Below are 15,754 nucleotides of genomic sequence, written 5' to 3' on the forward strand. Positions count from 1 at the left end.
AGGTAGGGTTAGGGTTAGGGTGAGGGCTAGGCTGAGGGTGAGGTTTAGGTTGAAGGTGAAGGTGAGGGTGAGGGTGAGGGTTAGGGTTAGGGTAAGTTTTAAGGTTAGGGTTAAGTTGAGGATTAGGGTGACGTGAGGATTAGGGTGACGGTAAATGTTAAGGTGAGGGTTAGGGTGAGGGTTCGGGTGATGATGAGGTTTAGGTTCAGCTTGAGGGTTAGGGTTAGGGTGACTGTTCGGGTGAGGGTGAGGGTTAGGGTGTGGGAGAGGGTAAGGATTAGGATTAGGGATAAGGTGAGGGTGAGGTTTAGCATTAGGGTTAGTGTGAGGGTTAAGGTGAGGGTTAGGTTTAGTCTGAGGGTTAGGGTTAGGGTTAGAGTTACATCTATTGTCAGGGTTAGGGTGAGGGTTATGGTTAGGTTTAGGGTTAGTGTGAGGTTTAGGCTGAGGTTGAGTGTAAAGGTGATGGTGAGGGTAAGGGTGAGGTTGAGGGTTAGGGTAAGGGTTAGGGTTAGGGTTAGGATTAGGGTGAGGGTAAGAGTTAGGGTTAGGGTTAGGATTAGGGTGAGGGTAAGGGTTAGGGTTAGGGTTAGGGTGAGGGATAGGGTTAGGGTTAGTTTTAGTGTGAGGGTTAGTTTGAGGGTTAGGTTTAATGTTAGGGTTAGGGTGAGGGTGAGGGTAAGGGTTAGGGGGAAGGTTAGGTTGAGAATGAAGGTTAGGGTTAGCGTGAGTGTTAGGGTGAGGGTTAGGGTGAGGGTGAGTTTTAGGGTGAGGTTTATGGTGAGGGTGAGGATTAGGGTTAGGGTTAGGGTTAGGGTTAGGTTCAGGTTTAGTGAGAGGGTTAGGGTTAGGGTTAGAGTTAGGATTAGGGTGAGTGTAAGGGTTAGGGTGAAGGTTACGGTGAGAGTGAGGGTTAGGTTTAGCGTGATTGTTAGGGTGAGGGTTAGGGTGAAGGTGAGGTTTAGGGTTAGGGTGAGGGTAAGGGTAAGGATGAGGGGAGGGTGAGGGTTTCCGTTAGGTAAGGATTAGGGTTAGGGTTAGGGTTAGGGTGAGAGTGAAGGTGAGGGTTAGGGTGAAGGTTATGTTTAGTGTTATTGTGTGGGTTAGCGTTAGGGTTAGTGTTAGGGTGAGGGTGAGGGTCAGGTTTAGTGTGAGGGTTAGGGTTAGGGTTAGAGTTAGGATTAGGGTGAGTGTAAGGGTTAGGGTGAAGGTTACGGTGAGAGTGAGGGCTAGGTTTTGGGGTTATGTTTAGTGTGATGTTTAGGGTGAGAGTAAATGTTAGGGTAAGGGTGAGGTTTCGGGTAAGGGTGAGGTTTAGGGTGTGTGTGAGGGTTAGGGTTAAGGTGAGGGTTAGGATGACTGTCAGGGTTAGGCTGAGGGTGAGGGTTAGGGTTAGGGTTATTTTTAGGGTGAGGGTTAGGGTGAGGGGTAGGGTTCGGGTTAGGGTTCGGGTTAGGTTTAGTGTGAGGGTTTGGGTGAGGTTTAGCGATGGGACGAGGCTGAGGATAAGGGTTAGGGTGAGGGTTAGGATTTGGGTTACAGTTAGTTTTAGGGTGAGGATAAGGGTTAGGGTGAGGGTTAGGGTCAGGGTTAGGGTTAGGGTTAGGGTTAGCGTTAGGTTGAGGTTGAGGGTTAGGGTTAGGGTTAAGGCGAGGGTTAGGGTTAGGGTGAGGTTTAGGTTTAGGGTTAGGGTTAGGGTTAGGGTGAGGGTGAGGTTGAGGTTTAGGGTTAGGGTTAGGGTGAGGGTGAGGGTAAGGTTTAGGATTAGGGTTAGGGTTTGGTTTAGGGTGAGGGTGAGGGTTAGGGTTAGGGTGAGGGTTAGCGTTAGGTTGATGTTTAGGGTGAGGGTCAGGTTTAGGGTGAGGGTGAGGGTGAGGGTGAGGGTTAGGGTGTGGGTGAGGCTTAGGGTTAGGTTGAGGGTTATGTTATGGGTGAGGCTTAAGGTTCTGGTGAGGGTTAGGGCTAGGGTCACGTTGAGGGTGAGGGTTAGTGTGTGGGTTAGAGTGAGGGATAAGGTCAGGGTTAGGGGGAGGGATAGTGTTAGTGTGTGGGTTAGTATTAGGGTTAAGTTTAGGTTTAGGGTGAGGATAACGATTAGGGTGAGGGTTAGGGTGAGGGCTAAGGTGAGGGTGAGGATCAGTGTGAGGGTGAGGGTTAGGGTGAGTTTTAGGATTAGGGTTAGAGTTAGGGTTAGGGTTAGGTTTAGGGTTAGAGTGTGAGTTAGTGTTAGGGTGATGTTTAGGATGAGGGTGAGGGTTAGGGTGAGGGTGAGGGTGAGGGTGAGTGTGAGGCATAGTGTGTGGGTGAGGGTTAGGGTTAGGCTGAGGATTACAGTGACAGTGAGTGTTTGGGATAGGGTTAGGGTTAGGATGAGGGTTAGGGTTTGGGTTAGGGTTAGGGTGAGTATTAGTGTGAGGGGTAGGGGTAGTGTTAGGGTTAGGGTGATGGTTAGGTTTAGGGTTAGGATGAGGGTTAGGGTGAGGGGTAAGGTTAGGGTTAGAGTGACCGTTAAGTTTAGGGTGAGGGTTAGGGTGAGGGTTAGGGTTAGAGTTAGGGTTAGGCTGAAGTTTAGTGTTAGGGTGAGGGTGAAGGTAAGGGTTAGGGTGAGGGTTAGGGTTAGGGTGAAAGTAAGTTTTAGGGTGAGGTTTAGGTTTAGAGTTAGCATTAGGGTTAGGGTGAGGGTAGCGTTAGGGTTAGGGTGAGGGTTAGGGTGAGGGTGAGGGTTAGGTTTAGGTGAGGGTAAGGGTTATGGTGAGGGTTAGTTCCAGGGTGAGGGTTAGGGATAGCATTAGGGTTAGGGTGAGGTTGAGGATTAGGGTGATGTTTAGGTTTAGTGTGAAGGTTAGGATTAGCGTTAGGGTTAGGGTGAGAGTAAGGGTTAGGGTTAGGGTAAGGGTAAGGGTGAGGTTTAGGGTGAGGGTGAGGTGAGTGTAATGGTTGGGATGAGGGTGAGAGTGACGGTTAGGGTTAAGGTTAGGGTGAGGGTTAGGGTTAGGGTGAGTGTTAGGGTTAGGGTTAGGGTGAGGATGAGGGTGAGGGTGAGGGTTAGTGTGAGGGTGAGGTTGAGGGTGAGGGTGAGGGTGAGGGTGAGGTTTAGGGTTAGGTTTAGGGTTAGAATGAGGGTGAGGGTTGGGGTTAGGATTAAGGTTAATGTTAGTATTAGGCTGAGGGTGAGGGTGAGAGTGAGGGTGAGAGTTAGGGTTAGGGTTAGTGTGTAGGTTAGGGTTAGTGTGAGGGTTAGGGTGAGGGTGAGTATAAGGGTTAGGGTGAGACTTAGTGTGACTGTGAGGTTTAGGGTTAGGGTGAGGGAGAGGGTTAGGTTGAGAGTGAGGGTAAGGGTGAGGGTGAATGTTAGGGTTAGGATGAGATTTAGGGTTAGGATTAGGGTTAGGGTGAGGCCTAGGGTGAGGGTGAAGCTTAGGGTTAGTGTTAGGGTTAGGGTTATGGAGAGGGATGGGGTTAGGGTGAGGGTTAGGGTTAGGGTGAGGGTGAGGGTGAGGGTGAGGATGATGGTTATGGTTAGGGTTAAGGTTAGGGTGAAGGGAAGGTGAGGGTGTCCGTTAGGTAAGGTTTAGGGTTGTGGTTAGCGTGAGGGTAAAGGTTAGGGTAAGGGTTAGGGTGAGGGTGAGGGTTAGGGTTAGCGTTAGGTTTAGGGTTATTGTTTGGTTTAGGGTAAGACGGAGGGTGAGGGTTAGGTTTAGGGTTAGGGTGAGGGTTAGATTTAGGGTTAGGGTTGGGGTTAGGGTTAGGGTGAGTGTCAGGGTTTTGGTGAGCGTGAGGGTGAGGTTGAGGGTTATGCTTAGAATGAGGGCTTGCATGAGGGTGAGGGAGAGGGTAAGTGTGAGGAGGAGGTTTAGGGATAGGATTAGGGTTAGCTTTGGGGTTTGGCTGAGAGTGAGGGTGAGGATGAGCTTTAGAGTTACAGTTAGGGAGAGGGTTGGGGTTATTGTGAGGGATAGGGTGAGGGTGAGGGTGATGCTTAGGCTAGCGTTGAGGGTTATGGTGACGGTTAGGGTTAGGGTTATGCTTAGGTTGAGGGTGATAGTAAGGGTGAAGCTTAGGGTTAGGGGTAGGGTGAGAGCTAGGGTGAGGGTGCAGATTAGGGTGAGCGTGAGGGTGAAGGTGAGGATTTCGGTTAGGTAAGGGTTTGAGTGCGGGTTAAGGTGAGGATTAGATTTAGGGTTAGGGTTAGGGTGAAGGTGAGAGTGAGGGTTAGGGTTAGGTATAAGGTGATGTTTAGGGTTTGGGTGAGGGTTAGTGTTAGGTTTAGGGTTAGGGTGAGGGTGAGGGTGATGGTGAGGGTTAGGGTCAGGATTAGGGTTAGGGTTAGGTTGAGGTTGAGGGTGATGTTGAGAGGTAGGGTTAGCATGAGGTGTAGGGTTAGGTTTGGGGTTAGGGTGATGGTTAGGGTTAGGGTTAGGTTTAGGATGAGGTTTAGGGTGAGGGGTAGGGTTAGGGTTAAGGTGAGGGTTAGGGTTAGTGTGTGGGTTGGAGTTAGGTTTATAGTTAGGCTTAGGGTGAGGGTAAGGGTTATGGTGAGAGTGAGTGTTAGGGTCAGGGTTAGGGTTAGTGTGAGAGTTAGGGTGAGGGTGAGTGTAAGGGTTAGGTTGAGGGTTAGGGTGAGGGTTAGGGTTAGGGTTAGTTTGAGGATAAGGGTGAGCTTTAGGGTTAGGATTAGGGTTAGGTTTAGGGTGAGGGTTAGGGTTAGAGTTAGGATTAGGGTGAGGGTAAGGGTTAGGGGGAAGGTTAGGTTGAGAGTGAGGGTTAGGGTTAGCGTGATTGTTAGGGTGAGTGTTACGGTGAGGGTGAGGTTTAGGGTGAGGGTTGGGGCTAGGGTAAGGGTTAGGGTGAATGTGAAGGTCAGGTTTAGTGTAAGCATTAGGGTTAGCGTTAGTGTTAGGATTAGGGTGAGGGTAAGGGTTAGGGTGAAGGTTAAGGTGAGAGTGAGGGATAGGTTTAGCTTGATCGCTAGTGTGAGGGTTAGGTTGAGGGTGAGGGTTAGGGTTAAGCTGAGGGTAAGGGTAAAGATGAGGGGAGGGTGAGGTTTTCCGTTAAGTAAGTGTTAGGGTTAGGGTTAGGATTAGGGTGAGGTTGAAAGTGAGGTTAGGATTAGGGTGAGGGTTAGGTTTAGGGTTATTGTGTGGGTTAGCGTTAGGGTTAGGGTGAGGGTGAGGGTGGGGGTGAAGGTTAGGCTTCGGGTTAGGGTTAGTGTGAGGGGAGGGTGACGGTCTTCTTTAGGTAAGGGTTAGGGTTAGGGTTATGGTGAGGGCTAGGGTTAGGGTTGGGTTTAGGGTGATGTTTAGGGTGAGGGTGATTGTTAGGGTGAGGGTGAGGTTTCAGGTAAGGGTAAGGGTTAGGGTGTGGGTGAGGGTTAGTGTTAGGGTGAGGGTTAGGATGACGGTGAGGGTTAGGGTGAGGGTGAGGGTTAGGGTTAGGATTAGAGTTAGGGTTAGGGTGAGGGTTAGAGTGAGGCATAGGGTTAGAGTTAGCATGTGAGTTAGGTTTAGTGTGAGGTTTAGGGTGACGGTTACGGATAGGACGAGGCTGAGGTTAAGAGATAGGGTGAGGGTTAGAGTAAGGGTGAGGGATAGGGTGAGGGTTAGGATTTGGGTTAAAGTTAGGTTGCGGGTGAGGATAAGGGATAGGGTGAGGGTTAGGGTGCCGGTTAGGGTTAGGGTGAGGGTTAGGTTCAGGGTTAGGGTTAGGGTTAGCGTTAGGTTGAGGTTGAGGGTTAGGGATAGGTTTAGGGCGACGGTTAGGGTTAGAGTGGGGTTTAGGTTAAGTGTTAGGGTTAGGGTTAGGGTGAGGGTGAGGGTTAGGGTTAGGGTTAGGGTGGGGGTGAGGGTAAGGTTTAGGATTAGGGTTAGGGTTAGTGTTAGGCTTAGGTTGAGGGTGAGGGTTAGGGTTAGGGTGAGGGCTAGGGTGAGGCTGAGTGTTAGCGTGTGGTTGAGGTTGAGGGTGAGGTTTTAGGTTAGTTTATTGTTAGGTTTAAGGTTAGTGTTAGGGTTAGGGTTAGGGTAAGGTAGAGCGTTAGGGTTAGGGTTAGGGTGAGGTGTAGGGTGAGATTTAGGGTTAGGGTTAGGGTTAGGGTTATTGTGAGGGTTAGGCTGAAGTTGAGGGTGACGGTGAGGGTGAGGGATAGGGTTAGGATTAGGGTGAGGATTAGGGTTAGTTTAGGGTTAGTGTGAAGGTGAGGTTACGGGTTAGGGTGAGGGATAGGGTGACCTTGAGGGGTAGGGTTAGTGTAAGGGTTACGTTGAGGGATAGGGTGACGGTTAGGGTTACAGTTAGAGTTAGGGGGAGGGTTAGGTTTAGTGTGAGGGATAAGGTTAGAGTTAGGGTTAGGATTAGGGTGAGGGTAAGGGTTAGGTTTAAGGTTAGGGTGAGAGTGAGGTTTATGGTTAGCGTGAAAGTTAGGGTGAGGGTAAGGGTGAAGGTTAGGGTTAGGGTTAGGTTGAGGGTTAGGGTTAGGATTAGGATTAGGTTTGGGGTAAAGCTGAGGGTGAGGGTGAGGGTGAGGGTGAGGGTGAGGGTGAGGGTTAGGGTTAGCTTTTGTGTGAGGTTTAGGAATAGGGTTAGGGTTAGAATGACGGTGAAGGTTAGGGTGAGGGTTAGGATTTGGGTTAAAATTAGGGTTTGCGTGAGGATAAGGGTTAGGGTGAGGGTTTTGGTGCGGGTGGGGGCTAGGGTTATCGTTAGGGTTATGGTGAGGGTTAGGGTGAGGGTTAGGGTTAGGGTTAGGTTGAGGTTGAGCGTAAGGGTTAGGGTTAGGATTAGTGTTAGGGTGAGGTTTAGGGTGAGATTTAGGTTTAGGTTTAGGGTTAGGGTTACTGTGAGTGTGAGGCTGAAGTTGAGGGCGAGGGTGAGGGTGCGGGATAGGGTTAGGGTTAGGGTGAGGGTTAGGGTTAGTGTGAGTGTAAGGGTGAAGTTGAGGTTAAGGTTTAGGGTGAGCGATTGGTTGAGGTTGAGAGTTAGGGTTAGGGTAAGGGTTAGGTTGAGGGTTAGGATGACTGTTAGGGTTAGGGTTAGGGTTAGGGGGAGAGTTAGGCTTAGTGTGAGGGTTAGGGTTAGGGTTAAGTTTAGGATTAGGGTAAGGGTTACGGTTAAGTTTAGGGTGAGAGTGAGGGTTAGGGTTAGCACGAGTGTTAGGGTGGGGGTTAGGGTGAAGTTTAGGGTTAGGGTTAGGGTGAGGGTTATGGTTAAGATTAGGGTTAGGGTTAGGTTAAAGCTGAGTTTGAGGGTGAGTGTGAGTGTGAGGGTGAGGGTTAGTTTTAGGGTTAGGGTTAGGGTTTGTGTGAGGTTTAGGGTTAGGGTTAGGGTTAGGGTGAGGTTAAGGGTTAGGGTGAGAATTAGGATGAAGGTGAGGGTTAGGGTCAGGGTTAGGGTTAGGTTTAAGGTTATTGTGAGGATGAGTGTTAGGGTTAGGATTAGGGTTAGAATGAGGGTTAGGGTGAGGGGTAGGGTCATGGTTAGGGTGAGGGTTATGGTTAGTGTGAGGGTTAGGGTTAGGTTTAGGGTTAGGGTTAGGTTGAGGGGTACGGTTAGGGTTAGGGTGAGGGTTAGGTTCAGTGTATGGTTAGGGTTAGGGTTAGGGTGAGGGAAAGGGTTATGTTGAGGGTTGGGGTGAGCGTGAGGGTTAGGGTTAGGGTTAGGGTTAGGATTAGTGTGTGGGTGAGGGTGAGGGTTAGGTGAGGGTTAATGGTAGGGTGAATATTAAGATTAGGGTTGGGTTCAGGGTGAGGGATAGGCTGAGGGATAGGGTTAGGGTTAGGTTGAGGTTTAGGTTTAGTCTGAGGGTTAGGGTTAGGGTTTGGTTTAGGGTTAGGGTTAGGGAGAGGGTAAGGGTCATGGTGAGGGTAAGGGTGAGGGAGAGGGTTAGGGTTAGCATTAGGGTTAATATGAGGGTTACGGTGAGGGTTAGGGATAGTGTTAGGGTGAGGTTGAGGGTGAGGTTTAAGGTTAGCATTAGGGTGAGGGTTAGGGTTAGTTTGAGGGTTAGGGTTAGGGTTAGGGATAGGTTGAGGTTGAGGCTGAGGTTTAGGGTAAGGGTGAGGGTGAGGGTTAGGTATAGGATTAGGGTTATGGTTAGGGTTAGGTTGTGGTTTAGTGTGAGGGGGAGGGTTATGGTTATAGACAGGGTGTGGGTTAGGGTGAGGGTTTGGGTTAAGGACAGGGTTAGGTTTAGGGTGAGGGTTAGCTTTAATGTTAGCGTTACTGTTAGGGTAAGGGTTAGGGTGAGGGTGAGGGTTAGGGTTAGTGTGAGGTTTAGGGTTAGGGTGAGGGTTAGGGTTAGGATTAGGGTTAGGGTTATTGTTAGGGTTAGGTTTAGCCTGACGGTGAGAGTGACGGAGAGGGTGAGGGTGAGGTTTAGGTTTAGGTTTAGGTTTAGGGTGAGGGTGAGGGTGACGGTGGGGATTAGCGTTAGTGTTAGGGTTAGGGTGAGGGTGAGGGTCAGGGTTAGGGTGAGCGTGAGGGTTAGTGTGAGGATTAGGGTGAGGGTTAGTGTTACGGTGAATGTTAGGGTTGGGTTAGGGTTAGAGTCACGGTGACAGTGAGGGTGAGGTTTAGGGTTAGGTTTAGGGTTAGGGTGAGGGTTAGGGTGAGGGTGGGGGTCAGGGTTAGTGTTAGGGTTAGGGTGAGGTTGGGGGTTAGGGTGAGAGTGAGGGTTAATGTGAGGATTAGGGTGAGGGATAGAATTAGGTTGAGAGTTAGTGTTGGGTTAGGGTTAGAGTTAAGATGACGTTGAGGGTGAGAGTTAAGGAGAGGGTTAGGGTCAGGGTTAGTCTGAGGGTGAGTGTTAGGTTAGGGTTAGGGTGAGGTTTAGGGTGAGGGGAAGGGTTAGTGTTAGCTCAGTGTTAGGATTAGTGTGTGGGTGAGGGTGAGGCTTGGGTTTAGGGTGAGGTTTAGGGTGAGGGTGTTATTGAGTGTTAGGGTTAGGGCTAGGGTTTGTGTTAGGGTGAGGGTGAGGGTGAGTTTTAGGGTTCGGGTTAGTTTTAAGGTGAGGCTGACGGTGAGGGTTAGGGTACGGGTTAGTATTAAGGTTAGGATTAGGCTGAGGGTGAGGGTGAGTGTGAGGGGGAGGATTAGTGTTAGGATTAGTGTTAGGGTTAGTTTGATGTTTAGGGTTAAGTATAGTTTGAGGGTTAGGGTTAGCCTGAGTGTAAGGGTCAGGGTTAGTGTAAGGGTTACAATTAGTGTGTGGGTGACAGTGAGTGTTAGGGTGAGGGTTAAGGATAGGGTGAGAATTAGGGTTAGGGTTAGGGTTAGGGTAGGATTAGGCTGAGAGGTAGGGTTAGGGTGAGGGTGAGGGTTAGGTTTAGTCTGAAGGTTAGGGTTATGGTAAGGGTTAGGGGAGGTTTAGAGTTAGGGTGAGGGTTAGGGTTAGCATTAGGGTTAGGGTGAGGTGTAGGATTAGGTTTAGTGTCAGGGTGAGGGTGAGGGTTAGGGTTAGGTTTAGGATTCGTGTAAGGGTTAGGGTTAGGGTTAGTGTGAGGGTAAGGGTTAGGTTGAAGTTTAGGATGAGGGTTAGAGTTAGGGTGAGTGTTAGGGTTAAGCTGAGGGTTAGGGTGAGGGTGAGGGTTAATGTTAGGGTTTGAGTGAGGGTTAGGTTTAGGGTGAGGTTTAGGGTTAGGGTGAGGGTGAGGGTTAGGTCTGGGTGAGGGTTAGATTTAGGGTGAGTGTTAGGTTTGGGTTAGGGTTAGAGTTACGGTGAGGGTGGTGTTAGGGTTAGGGTTCAGATTAAGGTTAGGGTTAGGGTTAGACTGAGGATGAGGTTGAGGGTGAGGGTTAGGGTTTGGGTTAGGTTGAGGGTTAGGGTTATGGTTAGGGTTATGGTGAGGATGAGGGTTAGGGTTAGGGTTAGGATGAGGTTTAGGGTGAGGGGTAGGGTTCTGCTTAGGGTGAGGTTAGGGTGAGGGTGAGGGTTAGGGTTATGGTGAGGGTGAGTTTTAGGGTGATAGGGTTAGGGTTAGGGTGAGGGTTAGGGTGATGGTAACGGTTAGGGTGAGGGTTAGGTTGAGGATGATGTTTAGGGTTAGGGTTATCGTTAGTGTTAGGTTTAGGGTTAGGGTTAGGGTTATGGTTAGGGTTAGGGTGAGGATGAGGGTTAGGGTTAGGGTTAGGATGAGGTTTAGGGTGAGGGGTAGGGTTCTGCTTAGGGTGAGGTTAGGGTGAGGGTGAGGGTTAGGGTTATGGTGAGGGTGAGTTTTAGGGTGATAGGGTTAGGGTTAGGGTGAGGGTTAGGGTGATGGTAACGGTTAGGGTGAGGGTTAGGTTGAGGATGATGTTTAGGGTTAGGGTTATCGTTAGTGTTAGGTTTAGGGTTAGGGTTATTGTTAGTGTTAGTGTGAGGGGAAGGGGGAGGAGTGGGGAGGATTAGGTTTAGGGTTACTATAAGGGTGAGGGTGAGAGTGAGGCTTAGGATTAGGATTAGGGTTAGGCTTAGGGTAAGGGGTAGGGTTATGTTTAGGGTGAGGTTTAGGGTTAGTTTGAGGGTTAGGGTTAGGATTAGGGTTACTGTTAGGGTTAGGGTGAGGGTAAGGGTTAGGGTGACGGTTAGGGTGAGGTTGAGGGTTAGGGTCAGGGTTAGGGTGAAGGTAAGTTTTAGGGTGAGTTTTAGGGTGAGGGTGACTGTTAGGTTTAGGGTTATGGTTAGGGTTAGGGTTAGGGTGAGGGCTAGGGTGAGGGTGAGGGTTAGGGTTAGCATTAGGTTTAAAGTGAGGATTAGGGTTAGGGTTAAGTTTAGGATTAGGTTTAGGGTTAGGCTGAGGGTGAGGGTGAGGGTTAGGGTTAGATTTAGGGTTAGGGTAAGGGTGAGGGTTAGGGTTAGGGTTATTGTTAGGATTAGGGTGAGGGGGTGAGAGAGGGGGAAAGGGAGGGGGAGGATTAGGGTTAAGGTTATGTTTAGGGTGAGGGTGAGAGTTAGGGTTAGGGTTATGATTAGGGTTAGGTTTAGGGTGAGGCTGAGGTTGAGGGTGAGTTTGAAGGGAGGGTTATGGTTAGGGTTAGGGTTTGGGTGTGTGTGAGGTTTAGGGTTAGTGTTAGGGTTAGGGTTAGGTTAATGATTAGGGTGAGGGTGAGGGTAAGGCTCTGGCTCAGAGTTAAGGTGAGGGTGAGGGTTAGGGTTAGTGTTAGGGTTAGGATTAGTGTGTGGGTTAAGTAGAGGGTTAGGGTTAGGGTGAGGTTTAGGGTTAGGGTGAGGGTGAGGGTAAGGCTTAGGGTGAGAGTTAGGGAGAGGGTGAGGGTTAGGGTTAGGTTTAGGGTTAGCATTAATGTGTGTGTGAGGGTGAGCGTTAGGGTTACGGTGAAGTTTAGTGTAAGGGTGTTCGTGAGTTTTAGGGTTAGCGTTAGGGTTTGGGTGAGGGTGTGGGTGAGGGTGAAGTTTAGGGTTAGGGTTAGGTTTAGGGTGAGGGTGAGAATGAGGTTTAGTTTTAGGGTTAGGATTAGGGTTAGGCTAAGGGTGAGGGTGAGTGTCAGGGGGAGGGTTAGTGTTAGGGTTAGGTTTAGGGTTTGCGTGAGGGTTAGAGTTATGGTGAGGGTTAGCGTGTCGGTGAGGGTTAGGGTGAGGGTGAGGGTGAGGGTGAGGGTTAGGGTTAGGGTTAGGGTGAGGTGTAGGGTTAGGGTTAGGGTGAGGGTTAGCTTTAGTATGAGGGTTAGTATTAGGGTTAGGTTTAGGGTTAGCGTGAAGGTAAGGGTTAGGGTGAGGGTTAGGGTGAGAGTGAGGGTTAGGGTTAGCGTGAGTGTTAGGGTGAGGCTTAGGGTGAGGGTGAGGGTTAGGGTTTATTGTGAGAGTGAGGGTTAGGGTTAGGTTTAGGGTAAGGGATAGGGTTAGGGTGAGGTTTAGGGTTAGGTTTAGGGTTAGGGTTATTGTTAGGGTTAGGGTTAGGATGAGGGTGAGGTTGACGGTGACGGTGAGGATGAGATTTAGGGTTAGGGTTATGTGTAGGGTGATGGTGAGTGTGAGGGTTAGGGTTACGATTAGGATTAGGGTTAGGATATGGCTGAGGTTGAAGGTGCGTGTGAGGGTGAGGGTTAGGGTTAGGGTTAGGGTTACGGTTTGTGTGAGGGTTAGGAATAGGGTTAGGGTTAGGGTGAGTTTAAGGGTTAGCGTAAGGGTTAGGGTGAAGGTGAGGTTTAGGGTTAGTGTTAGGGTTAGGATTAGGGTTAGGGTGAGGGTGAGGTTTAGGGTTAGTGTTAGGGTTAGGGTTAGGGTTAGGGTGAGGGTGAGGGTTAGGGTTAGGGTTAGGGTGAAGTTTAGGTTTAGGGTTAGGGTTAGGGTGAGGTTTAGGGTTAGGTTTAGGTTTAGCATGAGGGTGAGGGTGAGGGATAGGCTTAGAATTAGGATTATGGTTAGGGTTAGGATGAGGGTGAGGTTGAGGGTGAGGGTTAGGTTTAGGGTGACAGTGAGGGTCAGGATGAGGGTTAGGGTTAGGGTTAGGGTTAGGGATAGGGTGAGGATTAGCATTAGGTTTCAGATTAGTGTGAGGGTTAGGCTGAGGGGTAGGGTTAGGTTTAGGGTGAGGTATAGGTTTAGTGTGAGGGTTAGGTTTAGAATTAATTTTAGGGTGAGGGTTAGGGTTAGGGTTAGTGTTAGAGTTGGGCTTATTGTTAGGATTAGAAGGAGGGGGAGGGGGAGGGGGAGGGTGAGGTTGAGGATTACGGTTAGTGTTAGGTATAGAGTGAGGGTGGGAGTGAGGGTTAGGGTTAGGATTAGGATTAGGTTTAGGGTTAAGCTGTGGGTGAGTGGGAAAGAGAGGGGGAGGTTTAGGGTTAGGTGTAGGTTTACAGTTAGGGTTACTTTGAGAGTTAGGGTTAAAGTAATTGTTAGGATGAGGGTTCTGGTGAGGGTTCGGGTGAGGGTTCGGGTGACTGTTAGGGTTAGGGATAGATTTAGGGTGAGGGCTAGGGTGAGTGTGAGGGTTAGTGTTATGGTTATGGTAGGGTGAGAATTAGGGTTAGGTTTAGGGTTAGGTTGAGGATTAGGCTCAGCGGTAGCGTTAGGGTTAGGATCAGGTTTAGGTTTAGTCTGAGAATTACAGTTAGGTTTAGGGTTAAGGTTACGGTTAGGGTTATTATTAGGCTTAGGGTTATTGTGAGGGTTAGGGTGAGGGTTAGGGTTACTGTTAGGGTTAGGGTGAGGGTTAGGGTGAGGATAAGTGTTGGGATGAGAGTTAGGGTGAGGTTGAGGGTTAGGGTAAGTGTTAGGGTAAGGGTGAGGTGTAGGGTGAGATTTGGGGTTAGGGTTAGGGTTACTCTGAGTGTTAGGCTGAGGTTGAGGGTGAGAGTGAGGATGCTTGATAGGGATAGGGTTAGCCTGAGGGTTAGGGTTAGTGTGAGGGTTAGGGTGAAGCTGAGGTTAACGGTTAGGGTGAGGGATAGGGTGAGGTTGAGTGTTAGGGTTAGGGTAATGGTTAGGCTGAGGGTTAGGGTGACGGTTAGGGTGACGGTTAGGGTTAGGGGGAGGGTTAGTTTTAGTGTGAGGTTAGGGTCAGGGTTTGGGTTAGGATTAGGGTGAGGGAAAGGGTTAGGGTTAGGGTTAAGGTTAAGGTGAGAGAGAGGTTTAGGGTTAGCGTGAGTGTTAGGGTGAGGTTTAGGGTTAGGGTTAGGTTTAGGGTGAGGGTTAGCTTTAGAGTGAGGGTTAGGGTTAGGATGAGGGTGAGAGTGAGGGATAGGGTTAGGATTAGAATTAGAGTTAGAGTTAGGCTCAGGGTGAGGGTTACAGTGAGGGTTAGGATTAGGGTTAGTGTTAGTGTTAGGGTTAGGGTGAGGGATAGGGGTAGGGTTATGTTAAGGATGAGGGTGAGGGTTAGGTTGAGGGTGAGTGTGAGGGTGTGGATTAGGGTTACAGTTAGAGTTAGGTTGAGGGCTAGGGGGAGAGTGAGGGTTAGGTTTAGGGTTAGGGATCGAGTGAGAATTAGGGTTAGGGTTAGGGTTATGGTGAGGGTTAGGCTGAGGGGAAAGTTTAGGGATAGGGTGAGGGTTAGGTTTAGTCAGAGGCTTAGGGTTAGGGTTAGGGTTAGGGTTAATGTGTGGGTAAGGGTTAGGGTGAGGGTTAGTTTGAGGGTGAGGTTTAGGGTTAGGGTTAGGGTCAGTGTGAGGGTGAGGGTTAGGGTTAAGTTTAGGGTGAGGCTTAGGTTTTGGGTGAGGGTTAGTGTGAGGGTTAGGGTTAGGGTTAAGGATAGGGTGAGGGTGAGGTTGAGGCTGAGGTTTAGGGTGAGCGTGAGGCTGAGGATTAGGTTTAGGGTAAGCTTGAGGGTGAGGTTTAGGGTTACGTTTAGGATAAGGGTTAGGGTTAGGGTTCGGCTGAGGGTGAGAATGAGGGTGAGGGTGAGGGTTAGGCTTAGGGTTAGGGTGAGGGTTAGGGTTAATGTGAGGTTTCGGGTGAAGGTGAGGATAAGAGTTAAGATGAGGGTTAGGGTGAGTGGGAGGTTTAGGGTTAGGGTTAGGGTTAGGGTGAGGGTGAGGGTTTGGGTTAGGGTTAGGGTTAGAGTAAGGGTTAGGGTGAGGATTAGTGTGATGTTGAGTGTTAGGGTCAGGGTGAGGGTTAGGGTTAGGGTTAGGGTTAGGTTTAGGGTGAGGGTGAGGGTTAGGGTCAGGGTTAGGGTTAGGATTACGGTTAGGGTTAGGGTTAGGCTGAGGGTGAGGTTGAGGGTGAGCGTGACGGTTAGGGTTAGGGTTAGGGTTAGGGTGTGTGCTAGGGTGAGGGTTAGGGTTAGGGTTAGGGTTAGGGTTAGGGTGAGGGTTATGGTGAGGGTGAGGTTTAGGGTAAGCGTGAGGGTTAGGGAGAGGGTGACGGTTCAGGTGAAGATGACGGTTAGGGTGTGGGGAAGGATTAGCGTTAAGATTAGGGTGAGGGTGAGGATAAGGGTTAGGATGAGGGTTAGGGTGAGTGGGAGGTTTAGGTTTAGGGTTAGGGTTAGGTTGAGGGTTAGGGTTAACGTTAGGTTAGGGGTAGGGTGAGGGTTAGGGTGAGAGTGAAAGTTAGGTTTAGGATTAGTGTTAGGTTTAGGGTTACGCTCTGGATGAGGTTGAGGGTGAGGTTTAGGGTTAGGGATAGGTTTAGGGTTAGTGTGAGGGTTAGGGTTAGGGTAATGTATAGGGTTAGGGTTAGGGTTAGGGTGTAGCTTAGGGTTAGGGTGAGGGTTAGGGTTACGTTTAGGGTTAGGGTGAGGGTTAGGTTTAGGGTTAGGATTAGGCTGTGAGTGAGTGTGAGGGTGAAGTTGAGGGTTAGGTTTAGGGTGAGGCTTACGGTTGGGGTTAGGGTGACGGTTATGTTTATTGTGATGTTTAGCGTGAGGGTGAGGGTCAGGGTGAGAGTGAGGGTTAGGGTGTGGGTGAGGGTTAGGGTTAGGGTGAAGGTAAGGGTGACGGTGAGGGTTAGGGTGAGTGTGAAGATTAGGGTTACGTTTAGAGTGAGGGTTAGGGTTAGTTTTAGGGTTAGGGTGAGGGTTTGGGTTAGGGTTAGGGTTAGGGTGAGGGTAAGGGTTAGGGTGAAGGTAAGGATTAGGGTGAGAGTTAGGGTTAATGTTAGGGTTAGATTGAGGTTGAGGGTCAGGGTTAGGCTTGGGTGAGGGTTAGAGTTAGAGTGAGGGTTAGGGTTGGATTAGGGTTAGAATTAGGGTGAGGGTGAGGGTTAGGGTTAGGATTAGGGTTAGTGTTAGGGTTAGACTGAGGGTGAGTGTGAGGGTGAGGGTTTGGGATAGGGTGAGGGTTATGGTTAGGGTCAGTGTGAGGCTAAGCGTGAGGGTTAGTGGTA

The sequence above is a fragment of the Dipodomys spectabilis genome, unplaced genomic scaffold, assembly GCF_019054845.1.
Source record: "Dipodomys spectabilis isolate Male_0828 unplaced genomic scaffold, ASM1905484v1 ptg000368l, whole genome shotgun sequence".
NCBI classification, from domain to species: Eukaryota; Metazoa; Chordata; class Mammalia; order Rodentia; family Heteromyidae; genus Dipodomys; species Dipodomys spectabilis.